The sequence below is a fragment of the Rhinolophus sinicus genome, chromosome 5, assembly GCF_057876585.1.
Source record: "Rhinolophus sinicus isolate RSI-liver-muscle chromosome 5, RSI-T2T, whole genome shotgun sequence".
In the NCBI taxonomy this organism is placed as follows: Eukaryota; Metazoa; Chordata; class Mammalia; order Chiroptera; family Rhinolophidae; genus Rhinolophus; species Rhinolophus sinicus.
The window spans coordinates 83,932,231-83,954,327 of record NC_142505.1 but is presented as its reverse complement, the minus strand read 5'-3'; the positions used below and the strand labels follow the sequence as shown (position 1 = coordinate 83,954,327).

The window sequence follows — 22,097 nt, the reverse complement described above, 5'->3', positions numbered from 1 at the left end:
CAGGCTAATGGAAAGGCGAGTGTTCTGAGCATGTTTAAGGTAGGCTGGGCTAAGCTACGATGTTCAGTAGGTTAGATGTATTAGATGCATTTTTCACTTATGATAGTTTCAACTTACAATGGGTTTATCAGGATGTAACCGCCTCGTAAGTTGAGGAGCATCCATATAAACATAAAGGAGAGAGAACTAATGGAGGCGATTAGAGGAAGCTGGAAAAAGCACAACATTTAGCACTACCAGCACCTGTCACCTATTGAGTGTTAGTTACATGCCAGGCATCGTGACAAGGGCTTTATACAGACTGTCTGATTTCCTTTTCCCATGACCTTGTGCTAGGTACTATGATTTAACCCATTTTACAAACGAGAAACTTGAGGATCAGAGAGGTTAAGTAACTTACTCGGGGTGACAGAGCTACTAAGTACAAGTCCCAGGCCTGTTGGATGGCCAAGCCTAGATTCACAGCCACCATTGTACACTACCTTCTGCTATTGATTCAGGGACATTTCCTACCACCATGCCTGCTGGAGGGTAAGAAACTCAATGTCTTTCAACACCCCCAAAGAGCGAGGTACTGGGTGATGAGCTAATTCAGAGGTGTCGTTCAAAAGCCCTGCTATGACTGACCAGTCTGCCAGGACGGCGAGCACTCAGAGCGGAGATGCTCTCATCATCACCAGGGAATACTCACTCCATTGTGTCGGGCCCCACCTAAGTGTTTTTTTATTGTCTGCCTTTCACCATGAGTAATGTCACTTTCCATTTTAAGCTGGGAGCTTCGGGAGATGACCGCGTTATAAGCCAGGGTTTAAAGCTAAGTGCTGCCGGGGGGATTACTCACCCACTTCAAGACGTAGCCAACATCACATCCTCCCACTCAGGATGCTGTTGGAATATTCTGTTCCTTGCCAAAGACTAAAGGAAATCTGGTTTCCCTGGAATCAGACTAGAAATGGGGCCAGGTTATCAGAAAGCTGGCAAGTTAGCTGGTGCTCCAAGTAGGACTACTGGGCTTGTCCTGGTCCCCTCCTCGGTAGTAAAGTTTAATGGCTTGTTCATTCATTTGGCACTTGCAGAGGGCCTACTATGCGCCAGGCCCTGTGATCCATGAGGAAGATACTGTAGGGATCTAGACAGCTTTAGGAAGCTAACAGTCTCGGGGAGGATAAACAGACAATTATAATAAAACGTTATCACCAGTCGAGTGCAATAAATGATATGACATGGGAAACTCAGGGAGTCTGGGACCCAACAGCTGAAGGACGTCTGCCAAAGTAGGTATGAAGGACACGTCGGAGCTAGCCGGGCTTCTGAATTATAAACAACCAAAGTTGACTTTCACTGATAATAGCAGAAAGAGAATTTAGAGGACCTGGGGCTGCCCACTGACTCACTGGGAAGGCAGACTGGATGATCCAGCCAGACTAAGAGCTGTGTGTGTATGTGTGTGTGTGGTGGGGGGAGTATCCCTCAAATAACAGATGAGGCTTCACATGATGGGAAGTCAAAAGGATGACAAATGTGGAGGACAGCAGGTAGAAGTGGAGAAGATGGGGAGGAGAAGACTGCCTTAGGATGATGACCTAAGACATTCTGAGTCAGAGAAACCAAAAGGAGCAGCTTAAAGAGAGTGCTGACTTACAGAGGTAAGCAGCTCTGGGGCAGGCAGCCAGGCTCTCAAGGCTTTCCTCAGTGGCGGAGGTTGGCTGCTCAACCAAGGACTCCAGAGCCTCTGTGGAGAAGCAAGCTGTGTGCCAGCAGGTAAGCAGGAACTGCGTTTTAAGACTTGTCTTTCATGTTAGTGATCCTGAGGCCTTCCTAGAAGGCACAGTTCTTGGTTATATGCCTTGAGATGACAGAGCCCAGATAAATGAGAAAAATGTTCTCTGCATCATAGCGGGGAAAGACGATTGGGATAAGTCAATGGGATAATGATAATGGCCAACCTTTGTCGCTGTGCTAACATATGCTTACATGCATTATTTCATTTAATCCTCATAATAAGCCTGTTAGTTTACAGACGAACAGATGGAGGCACAAAGATTACAAACGACTTGGCTAAGATCCCATGGTTAGCGAATTGTGGAGCTGGGATGCAAATGTAGATCTACTTTACTGTAACTGAGAGTCTGATGACAGAAGACATAAAGAAGTGAGGAACAGAAGAAAAAATAGTTATCAGAGAAAGAGAAAACATTTTTTCCCCATGCTAAGTACGTAAGAAAGGACTGGAAGCCTAATCCCTTAGCTATTATCGCTTCCATGGGTACCATTTTGAACTTAAGGTCAGCTATCGCTCCTTACTGAGAAATTTCCAATTTTTATCTGAGGGAGGAAAAGGCCTGTTTTCCTAGAGGGAGCCTTAAGTGCAAAACTTTTAGCATTAACTCAGGGTACTGACCCTTAGAGAGATGCAAGAGGTATATATAGTATTTTTTAATGGATTTCTTAAATAAAAATTTCTCAGACTATAAAATAACACATGCTACTTGTAAAAAAAAAAAAGGGGGGGGGAAACTATGGAAAAAGAAAAAGAAAACAAAAAATCATCGTAACCTTACCACCCAATGATGGCTGTTGTCATATTTGGGGGGTGGGGTGGGGAATGTGTGTGTGTGCATGTGTATAATTTGTAGTCTCTTTCTAATGCATATATATATATATATATATATATATATATATATATATATATATGTATTGTCTTTTAAAATCACAGTTCTTAATATCTTAAGTAATTGTTATTGTCTTGATTTCATCGCTTTCCTCAAGAGACAATTTTTTCACATATTTGATTTTGCAAATCTACTAAATGAACATGCGTAGAGTGCAGGATGATATGGAATGCAAGATGGTTCATTCAAATGAGCAGGCAGAGGACATGGGAGCTTTCTGAGGTGCAGTTGATATAGTATATGTGCCCAGCTCTTTAAGGAGGCCTTGGTTTTTCAGTATTTATTAATATTTCTAGCTGGTAAGCGTTACCTGAAAATGCTTAACATAATCATTAACCTCATCAGGTAACCATTTCTTTATTAGGAGAGATTAATTCCACAGTCTGCATTATGAATGACGGTCCACAATGTTACACAGACAAAAAGGAGAAAAGCAGTTTCTAGGACAGAGCGCCAAGTGGAATCCTGGTTCCAATCCCACTTCCCCTCCTCTGGCCTAGGGGACTCCACCTCTTTCCACATCCCCGGTCAAAGGCAGTTCAAACCCCACAGTCCAACGCACACAGCGATTTGACTTTCTCAGGCAGGAATGTAGTCTGGCTCTGGCGCCTCCTCTTGGAGCCCACACGGCTCAAGCTAGCGCAACGCTAGGTCTATTTGGTCACTGCTATTTTCAACTCTTGGCACATTCAGTGCCACCCATCTCCTGTCATTTTCCCAATTCATCAAAACAACGTTCTACCAGTTCGGGAGCCCCATGTGTTCTCTCTGTGTCCAGACATCTGTTTTGTGTTGGGGCTCAGGGGCTAGTCAAGTGCTTGCTCAACGCAGCTGGATTTGCTGACGTAAACCAAGTTGCTTGGAGGTGAGTTTTCTGACCCCGAAAAGGCCCCAAAGAACTATCCCCTCAGGCCTCCAGTAGTACTTTTACCCCCAGTCCAAGGGGACAAGGAAAATGAACTTGAATTTTGTTAGTAAGTTACAGCCAAGAGGAAAGCACCTGGTTCCTCTCTTTCCTTCCATGTCTCCACGTAACCCTTTTTCTTACTGATTCCTCATCCTGAACTGAGGCCACGTCACTGTCAAGTGCATCCATGTGGTGACCCAGGAAGCCAAGGGGTAACAGCAGATGCTCTACCTCATGCCCCTAGTACAGAGTTCCTTTATACACTTGCTTTTTTTTTTGCTTCATTTTCCCATGCTTCTCTAGAATTTCTCTTTACTTACAAAAGTAAACAGTACGTGAGGGTCTCCTTTGAAAGCTAATAATCTCCAGCCTTACTCTTGAGCTCCAGCATTCCATTTACAAACAAAAACTTAAATGATCATTCAGATTAGAATACCTAACTCTGGGAGTTACTTAGTTTCTCAAAATCTCAGTTTTTTCACCTGTGAAAACAACAATATTTATGCTGAAGTGCTGCTATACAATGACATCATGAGATGACGTCTGAGAAGTAAAAGACATACTGATAAGTTAGATTTAGTCAGATACTTTTTGTTTTTTAAATTTCAGAACATGGTTTATTTTGATCATATTTACTTTTACAATTACCTTCTGTGACATGTGATGCTGGTACATTGTCAACTGTGATAGATACTCAGTTGCCATTTGATGTGAATTCCAGACTGAACACTGATTCAACTCATTAAATAATAACCAAAAAACAAAAAAAAGACACTGTAGCTGCATACATCTAGATTATTCAGGACGAAAAATTCTGTATATATAGAAAATAACCCCCTCGAAGAAAGAAATGACAGAGAAAACATAAGAAACCCCAATCACACTCCCAAATCAAGCTACTAACCAACCAGACAGCAGAAATCTCAGAGCAAACATGGACAGCTGTGGCGTAGTTTTAGAGGGAGCATTCAAGATGATTTTCAATGATTTTCACCACCAAAACCAAAATAGCCACATAGCCAGTTCGCCCTCATTGCCCTGTCTCCTTTTTGCACCCCCACAACTTCCTTCTTTTATCCTGCCACCCACCACTGGAAATCGCTGAGGCATTCAATGTTCTCCACTAGAACCATCCAGGAGTAGGTTTCCTGCAAGAGTTCTGTGCTCCAAAATTATCATTCCTGACCCTCAAATCAAAATTCTTTTAAATAAGCATGTTTCCAAAGTAATAGCCAGAAATCTTAGTTACTTCATTTAGTAAATGTCCACAAATATTCCCTGAGCATTTGCTATATGTAAGGCAAGAGTGTGTGTCTGTGGGGGAAGGGAGTGCATAGCATCCAATCCCTGCCCTCAAGGAGTTGAAAATTCACTAGGGAGGCCAATCAGAGGATGCAAATAACTGTAATTGCAGGTAGAATGTAGCAACTGCCACCAACAGCTCCAACCAATGTGTCACAGGAGGAAACGACAAATTTTGGTTTGGTAAGATCAGGACAGGCTGGGGATGGAGGCAACACTGGCCCCTGAGAAGCATTTGTCCTTTAAATAAATTATATTAACTCTAGTGGCGCCCCCAGCTGGTGGATTATTTTGAGTCCCTTGCCTGCTCTGGGCTAATAACTAGAAGAAGGTTTAGCATCCTGACGTTTCTGCCCTGAAACATGCCAGCTCCTTGCTCATGAGGACCATGCAGTTTCCCCCACCTGATGCAATAGGTTTGGATGCACGTGGCCCTGCACACAGCCCTGACCCCACCTGCTCATCCTCAAAGGTGTCAGCTCAATGTCACTTCTTCAGCGACACCCCCTGACCATTCCCCCTCCAGCCACCCACTATCTGATTTCAGCAGAGAGAGACAGGAATTGCAGATTTTCTTATTCAACCATTCACTTTTTGAAAACTTACTTTTCCCCCCCGTATAGGAATAAAAATAGACAATGAAAGCAAGGGCTTTGCGTTTTTGTTTGCCTCTGTGTGATTATAGACTGATTCAACCTCATCTCTTCATCTCTCTGGTCTGTTTCTTAGTTTTAGGAGTAGGGCTTTAGAAAATATATAGGACTCATTTCAGATTGATTTACTCAATCAAAAATACACTTGGGTTTAGTATGGCAATTGGCAAATTAGTCTTGTTTTTCATGAGTGGACTTCTAAGCATAAAGCATGTCTTTTCAGCAAAACCAGTACACTGCACCGTGGGGCACAGATTGTCATTCCCCGCCTTCAACAAATAGTTATTACGCACATATTGTGTACCGGGCCTGTGCAAGATATCGGAGTTAAAAGAACATAGACAAGGTCTCTGCCCTAATGGAGTGAGGTCAAGGGGGAGAAATAGTCCAGTAATAGCTCCAGTGAAATACAGGGTGGTTAAGGGGCACTCAGGTAGGGTGCTGGGCCTGGACCTGGGGCCAGTGGGCAAGAAAGGCCTTTTCTGAGGAAATGTGAGGTGAAGTCTGAAGGAGAAGTAGGAATATCCTGGGAGTTGGCAGAGGGTAGGTGCCATGCTGTCAAAGACAGGTCCTGGCCAAGGGAAAAGCAAGTTCGAAGGCGCGGAGGTGAGCGCGAACTTGGCACATCTGCGAACTGAAAGTTCGAATCTTGTTATAGGCCCCTGATGGAGTCCATGCCAGGGAACTCTTGGGCCTTCTTGCTCAAAACCACGATCAGGAGCGCTTGGAGGCCATAGGGAAATTGGTTGCGCCTCAGGAAACGGCTGGAGTGTAAGCACCATGGGGGTAGGACTCAGTAGGCTTTGATCACTGCTGTGCTTGGTTTACCATCAGAGAATGGGGCCAGGAACAGGGTAGGTTCTTTATAACCATTTGTTGAGTGAATGAATGAAGTGCCCAGAAGATGACCTCAGCCATCTCTTCTGGTGTCACCAAGCCCCACAGAAGAGTAAGACCAGAGGCATCTTGAGAGCCAGCTGGTCCCCTCCCTCCCCTCTAGACTGTCTGACCTGCCCTCAAACCTCCCAGAGATGACACCGTCTTGTAGATGTTATAAAGTATAGTAACATGACTCGGAAATTCAGTTCTTAAGGTCAGACACATGCAGCTGAGGGACAGACGACTTGTCCAGTCATCTGGTGAGTCAAGGCAGGATGGACGAGAGCAGGGACAAGAATCCTTAATGCCCCACCTGGCAGGTCAGGCAGAGAGGAACTCTGACTCCCTAGCGTCACATGTCATCTATTAAGATGCATGGTGCCTCATTTCCAAAGCTGCTATTGAAGAGCAATAAGCCCCACATTCCCGAAGCAACACTATCTCACCTGGAAAATATATTTCCTGGTGTATCAGGTGGTGGGTTTTTAAAATCCAAGTTTGGTTTATCTCCTCCTGGTACCATGCACTGGCCAAATGCTGCTGTCACTCTCAGAGGCTATTGGGCCAATGTATCCAAGGTATTCCGGCCAGAAGCTGTGAAGAGTGGACCCCACATTTGGTCTATACCCACATCCACCATCCGATCTAAGGGCCCCTACTTCTTACTTGGGCCACTGCATCTACTTTCCTTGCTTCTGCCTCTTCAATAATACTTCTCCCCTCAGCAGCCAGACTGACATTTTAAAAATGCAAATCTGACCATGTCACATCCCAGCCTGTGTTGTGCAGTGGTTTTCTTTAGACAGAAGCCTACAGGGCTCTGCATGATCTGGCCCTTTCAGCTTCTCTAGCCACAGACCACTCTCCTCACCCATGGGAGACAATTTTCAGTTCCCCAAATGAAATATGGACTCAGGACCTTTGCACATATTCTTCCTGGACTCAGGACCTTTGCACATACTCTTCCTGATATCCTCTTCTCCTTATTCACTAGGAATATAAATGTCCCTTTCTCCAGGAAGTTTTCCCATCTCCCAGAGTCTGCAGTCTCCTATTATCTGGCTCCTGTGGTGCTCTATAACTTAGCCGCTCTAACACTCAGTTCACTGGGAACCCCTTTCATGGTGGGTCTTCCCCCATAGAATGTGAACTTCAGGAGAGCCTCATTGAGTCTGTCTTGTCCTCCACTGCATTCCTCATGTCTGGCAGAAAGTACGTGTCAAGTGAATGAATGAGTATTCAGATCTTTGAACAGCTGAGAACAACTTTACCAATAAAATAAGAGGCAGAGAGAAACAGATACATAACAGAACCTCATTGAAATTCTGAGCCACATGACCTTCCTCACTCTGGAGGCCTGATGTCATCTTATTATGGGCTTGTATGTTGTGATTGGGCACCGGTTAATTCTTCAGAACTAGTTTCTAGCTCAGTTTAGAGAAATCTGGACCTTTCCACCAGGTGCCACCATAAGCAGCAACCCAGAGCTGTGGAACGTCCCAGATTAAGTCAACATGGATTAGTTTGCCTACTGGTGGCCTGTACCTCTCACTAAAGAGACAGGACACCCTCCTGCACCAGCCTCACAAAGCAGAACAGGGCAAGAAGGACCTGGAGCCTTCACTCGTTTCACCTCAAACTGTGTCTTATTTTCTCCCCTCTACCCCCTACCAGCAGGGTCAAACAATAAATCAGTAAAGGAAATTTGAGTAATGGAAAGAAAGAAAAATAAATAAACATATCAAAATGGGTAGTGTCCCCTGGGCCACTGCTTTTAAAGAAAACAAGGAGAGCAGATTTGGAGACATTTCAGTGACTTTGCTAAAAGGAGAAAAATAATCAAGCTGACCCTTCCCTTCTCGGCTGAATTCCTTTCCTCTGTCTTGATGTAGAAAAAAAAGTTACCCCAGATCAGGGGTTCTCACACTCTGGTCTGTATCAGAATCCCTAGGAGACTTGCTGGGCCTGCAGATGACAGCCCCAAGCTAGGCCCAGCGCGTCACAACCCTGGGGGAGGCTCCCTCACAGGATCCCCATGCAGGTAGGCCCCCCAAAAGCTCAGGATACAACCCTGTGCCTAGTAACATAAGGTACAGCTCAGGTGAGAAACTCAGGTCTGCTCCTAGGAACCCCACGGTCAGGCATGGAGAACCTCATTTAAAGTAAAACCCCACAAACTGTAGTTAGGATCGGCAGAGCAATGAAGACTGTTGATTTCACCTGCTGGTGGAAGCAGGGGTGAGGCGTATATTCTGTTCATTTTATGCACTTAAGCTGCCACTGACTGAGTTGACCCCTATTGTAAGCAAGGCCCTTTGCTGCGAGCCAAGGAAAGGTGATGACGGCAATGAAATGAAGCAAGGCGATGACAACAGCCACTCACATTTATTGGCACTTTAGTGTGTGCTCGGTGTTTTACATGAATTATCTCATGCACTTCTCCCAACCACCCTACCAGGTATTACTATGTCCATTCAATAGACGGGAAAACAGAGGCGCAGGGAAGTGAAGTGACTTGCCCAAAGTCACCCAGCACATAAGTGCCAAGCCTGTTGGAACCAGATCTCCCTGACTGTAGTTTCTGGTCTGAATGGTGACAGTGTAAGCCTCCCCTAAGACACCCAGCCCCTGCCTTTCTGATGCTTACAATTAACGGGAAAGGCATAAGACAATCACAAGAACAGGTAAAAATTATATAGCTTTATGCACCAACTGGGGAGCAATCAGCTGGGGACACCTGATGAGTCTCACCCTGTTCTGGTTAAGAATTTGGTTAATACACTTTGCTATGTGGATCTCAGGAGTTGGGAAAGGAAGGGTCTGCAACCAAAGCAACCATTTTCCCTCTTCTTTGGAAGAGTGGAGTCAGCGCGTGTTTTAGAGAAAGCCAAACAGTCTTACAGCTCATTCCCCACGGTACACAGAGAAATAGGGGAGGCTTTATTATTTTGTGAATTCCCAAAATATGGAAGACATTAATAATACCATTTGTGGTGAGCTTATCACATGCTGAGAACTGTGCTACTCACTTACATGTTCTTACTGAATTTGATCTTTACCACAAGCCCATGAGCAGGTACCATTCTGGTGAGGAAACAGACTCCGAGAGGCTAAGCAGCTTGCCTGCAGTCACACATCTGTGAAGGGGTGAGACAGGGATGACAGCCGTTTGTCTGAACCACAGCAAGCTCTTACCCAGTATCTTGTCTGTCTCTTATTTTAAATATCAGGACAGACACCATTTGAAATGGTAAATGAGCAAGAAGTTTCAATGGTCTGCCACTTTTCATCTGGCTGTGCTAAGCCTCACTTCAGTCTGGGAGACTAACTGCACTCTGATTTCAGCAAGTATTTTCTGGCTGCCTTCAACGTGTTATGCTCCATGCCAGGCACCAGAGCCCCGATTTAATAAGTGGGAGACGCGGTCTCCCTCTCAAGAACTTACTATAAATTTACAGTGGATAAAAGGGATACATATGAAACACAGGTGATTTTACAAGAGTTTTGGGAATTGCTGGATTAAACAGAATCATCAATGCTGGGAGACACATGGAGGGGTGAGCTTAGAACAGAGGTCAGGAATGGCTTTTCAGAGCTGCAAGATGAGGGAGGAAAGGAGTAAAGTGGCCCTGAGTGTCAGAGGCAAATGATGCTCCAAGGCTTCCCGTACCCGATGCTGCCTCGGGCATCCCGCTCCCCACTAACCCAGGCCCATTGGACTATGGATAAGGCCTGGGCCCACCCCACTGGAAAAGCATCCCTCAAACAGGATAAGACTCATCACATGCCCAGAAACACATGCTGTGAAGTCCCACAAATGGAGCTGTGCCTCCTCAGAGCAGATTTAGGCAAAGGGAACAAGGCTCCTGGTTTACGAGGGGACTTTGAAATCAAAGTCAGCAGGACTAAAACTTTCAAATTAATTTTTCCTCTACCTTAAAGAGTAGACATACAAATCAGAAAGGAAGTGCATGTAAGTCAAGAAGTAAAAATGTAAGTTAATCCCATAACAGGTACAAACTTGCTGAAATTTTTTAAAACCTTAGCACAATGCATATGCATTGCCCCAGCAATTCTATTTCCAGAAATCCTCCCTAAGAAGTAATGGGATGGTGTGTAAGGATGACTACAGCAGTTTTGTTTGTAATACTGACAAACAGTACACAACCTAGATGTCCAATGATAGGGGATTAGTTAACACAGTTTTGCATGTTCATATAATGGAATCCTATGCAGCCACTACAAATGGAAATGTAGATTTATGCTTATTAATGAGGAAAAATCCTAATGTATTAAGTCATGTTATAAATGAGCAGATTATCAACCATATATAAAATATATATATATAAATTTCATAAAGTCAGGTTATAAATGAGATTCTCAAACTGTATATATATAAACTTTACATATATAAATTTTATTTATACATATAAATTTTATATGTATGTATACACACATAAATTTTACAAAGTAGAAATATATATATGATTCCACTTTGTAAAATTCTTGTCTTTATGAATAGAAATTTTAACCGTAGTTATTGCTGACTGATAGGACTATAGACAATCTTTAAAACTTTTTATTGTTAAACAATATAAAAGTTTATCTGTATTTTCAATTTTTCTGTCACTCCCTTATACTTAAGGGTTTCTAAGGAGACCTGCCTCCTCCGCTTATTTGTTGAATTGACATAACAGTAAAACAACAGACCCGAAATATTAAGCCTCTCTTTGCCCAAGTATGGGGCATATGCCCCTGTTGATACAGAAGTTCTGAGTGGTCCTAAGACAACTTACAATAACACTGCAAAGAGAAATGGAGCCCCATTCGACCTCTCACTCGATTATTTTGATTATTCAAGGAGAAAGCTTTGGTTTGGTACGGTTATGTTTTCAACTCCCCCCAGAAGAATTGCTCTTCTCTCTTTGTAACCAAAAGAGCTGAGCAGGCAGGAAGTAGCACCTAAGTGGAGGTCAAAACTGCTGTCCTTCCATTGTATTTCTATATGACTACCTTCTACTTAGGGGAAGTTTTTGCAATTGTGCTGGAGAATAAAGCTTCCTTTAAATGAGGACATTAAATTTAAATCAAACTGCTTGTCAATAAATAAAATTTAAAAGCAAGGAATTTGGTAAGGGGGATAATGATCAAAAGAACAGCACACGGAGGAGAGTGGTGTGAACCTCTGGTAACGGTAAACTACTCCTCATAGAATGTCAGTGTGCACTAGAACATCCCAGTAGCTCCCCCAGAACTGGATTTCTATGTGTCATCTTATCATTTTAATATAAAAACAATAGCACAGAAATCATAAGTAAGCAATTTGCTCAGGTGATGATCCAGACGGGGGGGGGGGGGGCTGCCAATCTCAGAACAGGATTCCAAGAACACCCCGATAAATCCTCCTGGGAGGATGGCTGAAGAGAGAGGTGCCTGAGGGCAGATACAATTTCTTTGTAACATTCACCCAGAGGAAAAAGGCCCTTCCAAAGGAAGAAGGTCAAGTCTGGTCTATTTTTGTAAGAGCATTTCAAGTGGTTAGTGGACTTATTTCCTGCGGTTCCCAGGAATTCTGCAGCAAGCTCTCAGAAGGATGTTGGTGATAGGAAACCGGGACTTGATGAGTGAGAATCAATAATTATCTCTATATTTGCTTCTTTTTTTTTTTTTCTATAAAAATAATCTAGGGGAAAACCACTTGCTTTAGAAGAACAAAGGTCATTACGACAGAGAGCAGAATGGGACATAAAATAAGTCCCTCAGTGTGCAGCCGGGTCCTAAGGTCACGATTTTACAAGCTGAAGATTGATTTATTCACTCATGCCCTTCCCTCCTTCATTCACTCAATGAGTAATTGAGCAACTCCTCTGGGCCAGGCTTCATTTAGAGGCTGGGGAGAAGATGGTGACTAAACATGACTTCTGTCCTCCAGGAGCTTACAGTCTAGTGAGGGGAGAAGGGCCTCAAACAAGTAAACACCTGGATGGGTATGTAATTAATTACAAGTGATGGGAACTGTTGGAAAGGAAAAAAAACAGGAGGCAACAAAAGAGAATAATGAAGGCAGAGAGGGGACAGCACTTAGATTACGAAGTGGTGCTTCAGCTGCCATCCGAAAGCTGAAGTAGAAAGTAGAAAGAAAGCAAGTCAAAGGAAAGTACTGGGGAAGGGCATTGCTGGAAAGTGAACAATTTGTATGCAGGCAGCCATGTGGAGAAGACCACAGTGGATCAAGGATCCCTGAGAAGATAGGAGTGGCTAGAATGCCATGGGCAAAGGGAGGGAGTGACAGGAGGGAAGGCCTGACCATACGGGTCTTGCAGACCACAAGGGTTTATAGAAATGGAAAGCCACAGAAGGTTTTAAGCAAAGAAGTGACCAATCTGATAATAGGTTTTTAAAAAAATCCCTCTGGCTTTGTGTATAGAAATGATTGGGGGTAGGGCGGCAAGAACAAAAGAGGGGGCTATTTCAGAAGTTAAGACAGGAGCTGATAGTGGACTGTCCTGGGCGTTACAGTGAATAGTAAGTACGTAAACTTGGTACTTACCCTTAACTAGAGTCAAAGGGCTTGATTATGAGAGGTTAGAGAAACTTAGACTAGTTAAAAGGGCTGGGACTACGGTACGACGAGGGAGGCACTTGTTTGCGGCACAAAATTTACTCAGAAATCAAGATAAATAATATTTTAACGCAATATTTTTTTTTTTAATGAAACTTAAGGGAAAAAAATCCACGATGAACAAAATATCAAATTTCTTTTAAAAAGACAGGATCAATAACAGTGTTAGACCAAGCCATATAAGGAGCCTGAGGCAAAAGGGAAAAAAATCAGTAATACTGATCCTGTCTTGATTTAAAATTTTGTTATTTTGTTCATTTCCTCGTTCTTGTCCTGGCTAGCTGACTTTCCCCACCTGTAAAACAAAGAGGCCACCATGTAACCCTCTGCTATGAAAACAGACATTATGGAAGAAAGCTGATGGCATAAGTCATCACAAGCCCCCTGGTGGTTTAGATGGTATATGGTATCCTTTCTCCTTATTCTGGAGACTGAGCATACTAGTTGGTCCATAAATATTCTGATGATAATGTTAATAGCTAGCATTTATCAGGCTATTAATATGCCAGGTACTTTGCCAAGAACTGTTAAATACAATTATCTCATGTAACCCTCACAACAATCCTGTGAGGGAGGTAAAGTATTACTCATGTTTTACCAGGCCTGCCATTTATAAGACCTCATTAGCTTTTAGTAAATATGGAAAAAAAGAAAGAATGGATCGACAGAAAGGAAAATAAGAGGGAAAAAAGTGGCAGGCTTCTCATTGTTCCTTAGAAGTCCTATATGGATAACAAGTGATTCCAACTCCCTCCCTGGCAAACACTATTCTTGGAAAAACACTATTCACCATACTCCAAAGGACCTGCAGAAAAAAGAAACTAACCTTAAATATCACATTCTGGGTAAGTTAGGTTTTTTAAAAACCCAACAGCTTTTTTGAGAACAGAATTCTTGAATTCATTTATTCCAAAAATTGTATTGAGCAATTGCTTTGTGTCAGGCACAGATCTAGATGCTGACATATAATGTGAGCAAAACAAACCTGATCTGCGTCCTCATGAGGCTGACAGTTGTGTGTCTGTGTGGTGTGGTGGTGGTGGTACGTGTGTGTGCTATGGTGTGGTGTGATGGTGGTGGTGGTGGTGGTGGTGGTGGTGTGTTGGAGTGAGACAATAACAAGTAAACAAACACATAAATGAAACCATAAATTATCGTAAGTGTTGTACAAGAAACACATTTGGGTCGGAGAGGGAGGACAGGGAAGTGATGAGAGCTATCCTAGAGAGGGTGGGCCCAACGTAATTAAACTGACGGAGCTATTAATAGTCATGTTGCTGAAAACGCTGTGGTAAGAAGAATATCTGAAATTCAGATCAATCAAACTCCCTATAGAGTGTGAAATTTTACAACGTAATGGCTTACTCCTATCGTGAAAATTTTGAAAAGCAGCACCCATTTATTTATTGACTTTTTATATGACTAGACCTATAGAAAAGTTATTCACACCATCAAGGGTTCGAGAATACAACCATCATGAAAACACCGTGAAATGTTCTGCCTTCTGTCTGCCCCACCCAGTGGGCCTGTCTAAATGTCTAGATGTATCAGATTCCAGAGAATCCCTCTGAAGCTGACAAGGCCGAGGAGGAGTGGAGGAATGTAGGATCTCTGAAAGCTGAGAGGAATTATGTGCAAAAACATGCGAGTCCCAAGAAGGAAAGAGAAATCACTCGGACATTTCTCCTTACTTCTTGTTGCCTAATCTGCTTTCAAAGGCCAATAACATAGACATTCTCCATTTTTCAAACAACCTCACACAACATAGTGATGCTCTGATCTCTAAAACATGAGAGAGGAGCAGTGGACAATGGGGGGATATAAATGGCTTTAAAAGGTCAGTTAGAAAAAAGAAACAAACGAAGGAATTCATGAGGAGTCAAAGGGATGAAAGCAAACCATGCTTTGAGCTGCCTGCCAAAATTCAAGAAACCTCCTGTGAGAAGCCGTATTTGACAGATGAGTATATCGTCATGGTTATCAGTACCTACCTAGCCTTGTGATTTTTCTGATAAATGGCCACTTGATTGCAGTGTGTACATACCAGGGGCAGATTTATTTCTTAGTTTAGCTTCTTGGATACAAATTTCAACTCACTTCCAAGCTCTTTCATCCCTTATCAAACAGCAGGCCTTTCCCAGGGCCCTTGGTAATGTTCTCTTGCTCCACCTCCTTCCCATAAAACCCACCTGGTTCCTGCCAACAGCTGGGTGGTGTGCAGACCTGTATGTGGAATACCAATGACATGGTCACAGGACCAAGGGAACCAATGGGTGTGCTGAAACAGAGCAAACAGTGGGAATGGGAGAATGGTCCTTTTTGGACTTTTCATGTGGGATCAAAGAGAGTTGGCAAGTGAAAGGAAGCTCTTAAAATAGCCAAAGTCCTTAAAAAGAAATAATGCAAAAGGAAACGAGGTTTATACTGTCTTAATAATACAGGCCCTACAAAAACTATCACTGGAGGGCTGGCAGTGGGGCAGGGGATTATTTTCTTTCTGCCCTTTGGCTGTGACACACACGGGGTCCCTTTTGCAAATCCTGGGCCCTGCTCCCCCGCCTGCTTCCTGGTGATGCTGGATGCCTCTGCAGGAATGTAGCTCTCGGGGCACAGCCGGGACCTCTGTGGCCCACTTTCAAGATCCAGAATAGACTCTGACATGTGAAACAAGCTCCGCTGGGGTTTACATTCCTCCTTCGTATCCAAGCACCTTAAAACACAAAACCACACGCCGGAATTTCTAACAGTTCTTCCAGAAATGCCTGGATATCATCTGTCTGGCAGAAATGTGAGTTTCGTCCTTTTTATTTTGTAATGTTTTGAGTGAGCATGGGGCCCTTGGAAATGAGGCTGCCCAATAGAGGGGCGACACAATACACTGATCTCTCGGGACTGAAGATTTTATTCTTGGCTGAACCCCAGGCTTGCTTTCATACACTGTTTAGCTTCTCTGTGTCACAGTTCTCTCAGCTAAAGAAAAAGGGAACGTGCTCATCTATCCCGTGTAATAGAAGGAACAGCAAATACAAAATGATTATAAAATATTTAGTGTAGTGTCTACACAACAGTCATCCGGACATGCTTGTTTACTCACATAAAATGCTTTGTAAAACCCAAGTGCTGTAAAACTGTAAATAATCAACACACTAAAACATAGGTTCTTATTAACAGCAATACCGTCTATTTCCTAGGCACTCCCTGTCCGCAAGGCCCTTCACAGGCCTTCCTCTATTCCCTCCTCAGAGCACTATGATGAGACTGGTACTCTTGACAGCTTCATCGTACAGATGAGGCAGCGGAGGATCAGAAACGATAAATGACTTGCTTCATCACGCACGTAGTTAATGAAACAGCAGAAACCAAAACCCAGAGCTGTGACTCTGACGGTGTGAGAACTTCCCTTTTTCATGGCGCTTCCAACCTAGGCAGAAGTAGGACCATTCACTCAGCTCCCCCAGTGTCTCTCGCGCTGGCCCCAGCCGTTTTATAAGCAATGGCAAGTGACTGCTGTGACAGAAGCCAGGATGGGCTTGCATGATGCTGGGTCCATTCTGGGGCGGTATCAGGAACCATCAGGAATGCACTGGTGGAGGTCACTATCCCCGTGGAAGGGGCAGGTCTGTGTCAAGGAGGAACCTGCAAAGACTCCATTCAGTGAAAACAGGTATCACCTTTAGAACAGTCAACGGGTCTCCATGAGTTCGGAGGCCGGTGAGGGACACAGAACAGAGAAGCTAAGGCTCACTGAGTCCAAGGGGCGTGTTCTTCTCTTTCCCACGTTTCTTTGGCAATTAACATCATGGACTCGAGTCAGAAAACCCTCCCTTCAGATCTCGGCTTTGACATTTGTTTAGCTATGTGAACTTGAACAAATTATTTAAACTCTCAGAGCTGCAGCGTCCTCAGCTGCAAAATGGGGGATTAAAAAAAAGCAATGCCTTGAGTTCAGTTCAGGGCAGTTTCCCTGTTCTGTTAATTAAACTTTGGGACATTGAACCAGCTAGGGTAGCCGATTATCTAGAAAATATTACTCTATTCATTTACTTCCCAACTTAACAAAAATGAAGGGGAAGAAAAGCAATGCCTGCCCAACAGAATTTCTTTGCAGATTAATTAAAATCATGTATGTAAATCACTTAGCACTGTCCCTGGTACATAGTAAATGCTCAAAAAAAGTCACTATTTTATTATTTATGGACATATTTTATTACTTATGGGTAGGTCCAAAGCAGGCTATTGAGAAACACAGAGTAGGACCAGCCCTTGGCATTTCCAAAGAGATAACAAACACATACTTCAAGAGACTGAGTTTGGAGAAGCCAAATATTCTAGGTGAGGAGAGAATAAAAATTTAAAATAAAAAAAAAGACTCAGCAAACAGACCACGTTCCTGTGAGCGGGAAGTTATGAAAGAAATGTCCTTCCTCGAATTCGGGAAATGGGCTGGTTCTACAGCCCATTGTAACTTGCACAACAGATTCAAAAGACTTTTGGTGACATGTCAGTCGGTAAGAGAAGGTTAAAAGAGAGGGAGGGCTGCCAGAGCCCCGGCAGAATCACTTTGCATTTGGCTAGAAGCCCTGGGGCTTGAAAGCATCAGGCTGCAGGAAGGCTATTTCCATCTAAGACGTGTGCAGGTCTTCAGGATGGCTGAGAACCTGCAGGACGCACTGGACTGGGGTGTGGCATTGAAGATCAGACTGAACAGAGCACGCCACTGAACCAGGGAGAACGCTGTTTTTCCTCTCAGAATGGAGGCTGTTTTCTGTAAGCACTGAAAAGAATTCCTGACCTCTGATTAAATAATGCTCTGTTGGGGGAAGTGCTTTTGGGGGTAGATAAGCCAGAGTGCAGAGGATTAAACATCCAGAATCAAGGGAAGAAATAAAGAATATTGGAGGAGTTCCTTGGGGATGTGTATGTCTACTCGTATTTTCTACTCTTCATTAAGGGTGTGAGAGCTAAGGCTAGTATTGAGCTGTTGGGTGATCAAGCTGGATTATAACCACCCCCACTTCCTGCCAACTACACTTGGTCCAAGCATCTGTGCCCCTCTTATCCGAAGCATGGGTTGATGAGTCAGGAGTGGCCAGTGTCAACTCCTTAAAGGCAGTGACTTTTGCTAGGTCCAGAATCCCTCGTTGAAAAGCCTGGGGTCTTGACATGTTTCAGAATTCAGGATTTGGGGGATTTTTAGAAAGGTGGTATGTACAAATATTGTATATTATGGAACAACTCCAGTGCAGTCTGGGACAGTACCCTATAATCAAACACGTTACTAATTCTGGACTGATTATATAAATATTAACACAAAGTGGAATAAATAAAGACTTCAGTGTCATGACAGTTTGGGTCAGGTTTTGCCACAGTTGGAGTTATGAAAGCACTTCCAGTGTTCAGAGTCTTTTGCCTTTTAGAATTGTGGAGTAGGGATTTTAGGCCTTTCTTTTCCCTTTCCTTTTCCTTTTCTTTCTTTTCTTTTTTAAATTTCCAGGACATCTGAAGGATACTACCCATGACAGATGCTGAGGTCATGAATCTTGAGCTCCCTTAAATAATGTTTGATTCTGGAAGCCATAGGACAGTTTATTCTCAGTGACCAGGGAATCTTTAGAATTAGGAGGATGTTAAATTAAAGAAGAGGAGAGAAAGACTGTTGAACCCTAGGTTGTCTGTCATCCTGCACAGTAACACACGCAAACGCATGAAATACACTGAGAACTGGCAACTAGTATATCATAGCACCCAAGCAAATGAGAGGAGAACATCATTACACATCAGTGAAAATGAAGAATTCTAACCTCTATTTAGGAAATCATATTTTGCAAATATTGCTAAAATATTCAAAGTGTGAAAACTCAGGTTTGTTCAATTTTAAATCAATAGCGCAGATGATTGGCGAAACTAAACAATAAGATACATAGACGATGATAATCAAGCAAACATCTATTGAATGCTCATGAGTTTTCAAGTACTGGGCTCAGCACTTTACATACATTATCATTTACCACTTATAGCAACTCGGTTCAGTCGCTACTGGTAGGGAACCCCATTCTACCGATGAGGAAACTGAGTAATTTGCTAGTGAATGTCCAGGCAGGGCTCAAAGCCAAGTTTAGTGGTATGCTGGTAAACCAGCTATCAGAGAATAGAAAGGGGGAAAAAAGAAGAAGAAAAAGGGAGGAGGAAGGGTAGGAAGGGAAACGAAGGATAGACATAGAGACAAAAACAAACAAACCCATTTATAGTATTTGCCAATTTCTGTGGTGTAAATATTCTCACCAGGGCTGATCTCGAGCTACTAGTAGTTTAACAACCGTCTCCCCAGCGTCCTGAATATTTAATCATTGGCTTTCACAAACTTGTAGGAGCTGTCTCCTGTACACTGTCAAGTCCATCCCACGGTCACACCCACAGCTTACTGCCAACTTTGGAAGGTGAGATTTCAGCTCATGGAACAGAACTGGCTTGGGAGCGGCATGCTGAGATGCTAGCCCAGGCCAGTCAGCTATGGCTGCATTCCTCCCTCAGACCTGGTACAGATCACTGAGGGTGGAGTAAGGGAAAAAGAGAAAGAACAACACAGTCTCCTTTACTTCAGGCAAATTTTCCTTCACCAGAGGGTGTAAAGTGGGTCCCTGCCAACCTGACACTCCCTGGCAGGAGTAACAAAACCTGGAATATTTTTTCCAGACTCCACAAACTATCTCTTGGTCAGATAAGGAGGGTCTGATATACCTTCTTTTAGATCTTTAATGTCCAGAACATTTCTTTGGAAGAAGTAAGGAGGTATCTTCTACAAGATGGGAACCAGGTTTGGGCTTGCTTTTAACCAAGGGTAGGATATTGTAGCCTAATTTTAACCCAATTAAAATACACTTAGGCTCTTCGTTTGGCTTCTCTGTTAATACCTAAGGATTAGATTTCCTGATAAGATGTTTCCACTAGAGGATCCTGAGAAGAGAATTGCCTGGTATTCAATCAACAGATATCCACAGGACACTGATTATGTGTAGCCATTTGCTAAGTGCTGGGTCTCGAAAGAAAAGGCATAGTTTCTGCTCCAGGGTCTCAGAGACTAATGAAGGAGACAGTCAAGTAAACATAGTTAAATTATATTCATTCATTCAACAAATATTTATCAAGTGCCCATTAGGTGCCAGGCATTTTGCCAGACATCAGGATACCATAGTGAGCAAGGCCGATTGGTTTGTACTATCATGGAGCTGACAGTCCAGTCATGAAGAGAGACGTTAATTAAATAATCACAAGAATGAATGTGTAAGTGAAAACTGAAGTAAGAACTCTAAGGAAATGTTAAATGGTCCTATGAGAACTGGAGGAGCCTGACCCAGTTGAGAGAAGTCAGGAAAAGCTTCTTGAAGGATTTGACAATTAAACTAAGACTTGAAGAAAAAGTAGGAGTTAAGTAGGTAAGTGGGGACGAGAGAAAGCGAAGAGAAATCGTGCTCCAGAGAGACGGAACAGTGTAGGTGAAGGTCCAGGGAGGTGGTGGTGATGGAGGGGGGAGGGGGTTACAAGGAAATGAAAGGCTAGTTTGGAGAGAGAGCATGGTGGGAGATGAGGCAGGGGAAGAAGCCGGGGCTGGCCCTCGCAGAGCCCTGCACAGGCCTTAGTTATTCTCCTGGAGCAATGGGAAACCACTGAAGGGTTGACACAAGGAATATAAACGGAGATTACACCCAGTGCTACAACAAAATAACACAGTGCTGCTCTGGGAGCATTAGGGCATCAACTAATCTAAGCTGGTGTGTGTGGTGTGGAGGGCTGGGGGGCGTGTCCAACTAGGCTTTCTGGAGGAGGAAATATCTGAGATGAATTTTTGAAGAGTGAGTATGACTTAGCCAGGCCACAGTAGGAGGGTGGAGGAAGGGAGAGAGAAAGAATGCTGCTGGGTGAGAGTGAGGGTGAGGGTGTGGGGGGACTACAAGAAGAACAGGTCAATAAGAAAAAAGGCAACAGGGTTAGGCAGGGAGCGGATGATGAAAACCTACCTCATAGGTCGTGGTGGAATCTGGGTTTTATTTATCCTGATGGCATCAGAGAGCCCACTGACACAGTCAGAGATCTTTAGTAGGAGAGGGTTGATCAGATTCATGTATTAGAAAGCTCACTCACAGCAGGGTCAAATGTGGATTACAAGGGAGCAGTGCTGGAGAAGAGAGGCCACTGCTGCGCACCTCAGCAGCCCAGGTAAGAGAAGGTGTTGCATCTGCACTAATGCAGCAACAGGGAGAATGGAGAGGGAGGATGACTGGGGAGACGTTAAAAAGGGACAACTGAAGAGGCTTTGTCACCAATGGGATGGGCGGGAGTGGTTTCTACTATACCCAGAGAATAGTCTGAACAAAATGGATTCTTCTGTTTGTGTTGAGTCTTGCTTTATAACCTGAAACTTGGCCAAATTGTATGAATGCTCCAGGTGCTGAGAAAAAGGGCGTTCATTAACTCTTGGGTGCAGGGTTCTCTTGTATGTTCATTCAATTAAGCTTATCAACTGTGTATTTCATTCTTCTATATCCTAGAATTTTTTATCTGTTTGCTCTACCATTTATGACAAAAATGTATTAAGATTTTCCACCATCATTGTGGATTTGTCAACCTCTCCTATATATGTCAATTTTTGTTTTATATATTTTGAGGCTATGTCATTAAGTATTACACAAGCTTAGAATTTTTATACCTTTCTGTTGACTTGTTCCACTTATTATCATGCAGTGATCCTTTTTATCCTTGATCATTCTTTTTGCCTTAGACCTACTTTCTATATTAATACAGACACACTAACTTGTAATTTTCTGTTAACATTTGGTATCGTTTTTCATCCTTTTGCTTTTACCCTTTCTGTGTCCTTATGTTTTAAATGTGCCCCTTGTAATTACAGTGTAGATTAAATTTTTTTTAATTCCATGACTACTAAATTTAGCCCATTTACATTTATTGTGATTATAAATATATTTGGATTTATTTCTGCCACCTAATTTTGAGAAATTTTATTTTATTTTATATTTTTCCTCTTTTTCTGGATTCTTTTGGATAAA

At 43.1% G+C, this 22,097-nt stretch overlaps 2 protein-coding genes and 1 non-coding gene across 15 annotated transcripts in view; 2 read left to right on the top strand and 1 right to left on the bottom strand.

Moving 5' to 3' along the window:
* ARHGAP26 (Rho GTPase activating protein 26) overlaps positions 1–22,097 on the bottom strand; it is a 752,092-nt gene that overhangs the window by 490,459 nt on the left and 239,536 nt on the right. The window lies entirely within an intron of this gene.
* Positions 1–22,097, top strand: part of FGF1 (fibroblast growth factor 1) — a 91,925-nt gene that overhangs the window by 44,608 nt on the left and 25,220 nt on the right. Inside the window, exon 1 of one of the 13 annotated variants that reach the window (XM_019739067.3) lies at positions 17,651–17,802. The exons of 11 other annotated variants lie outside the window; for them this stretch is intronic. The gene's annotated coding sequence lies outside the window, so the exon portion shown is untranslated. Of the gene's footprint in view, positions 1–17,650; positions 17,803–20,887; positions 21,250–22,097 lie in introns of those variants that run through there. One more of the 13 variants, XM_019739066.3, reaches the window with a different exon arrangement.
* On the top strand, positions 16,968–17,095 carry LOC141567364 (small nucleolar RNA SNORA36 family). The gene has a single exon (XR_012489960.2). It is a non-coding gene; the product is annotated as a small nucleolar RNA SNORA36 family (small nucleolar RNA).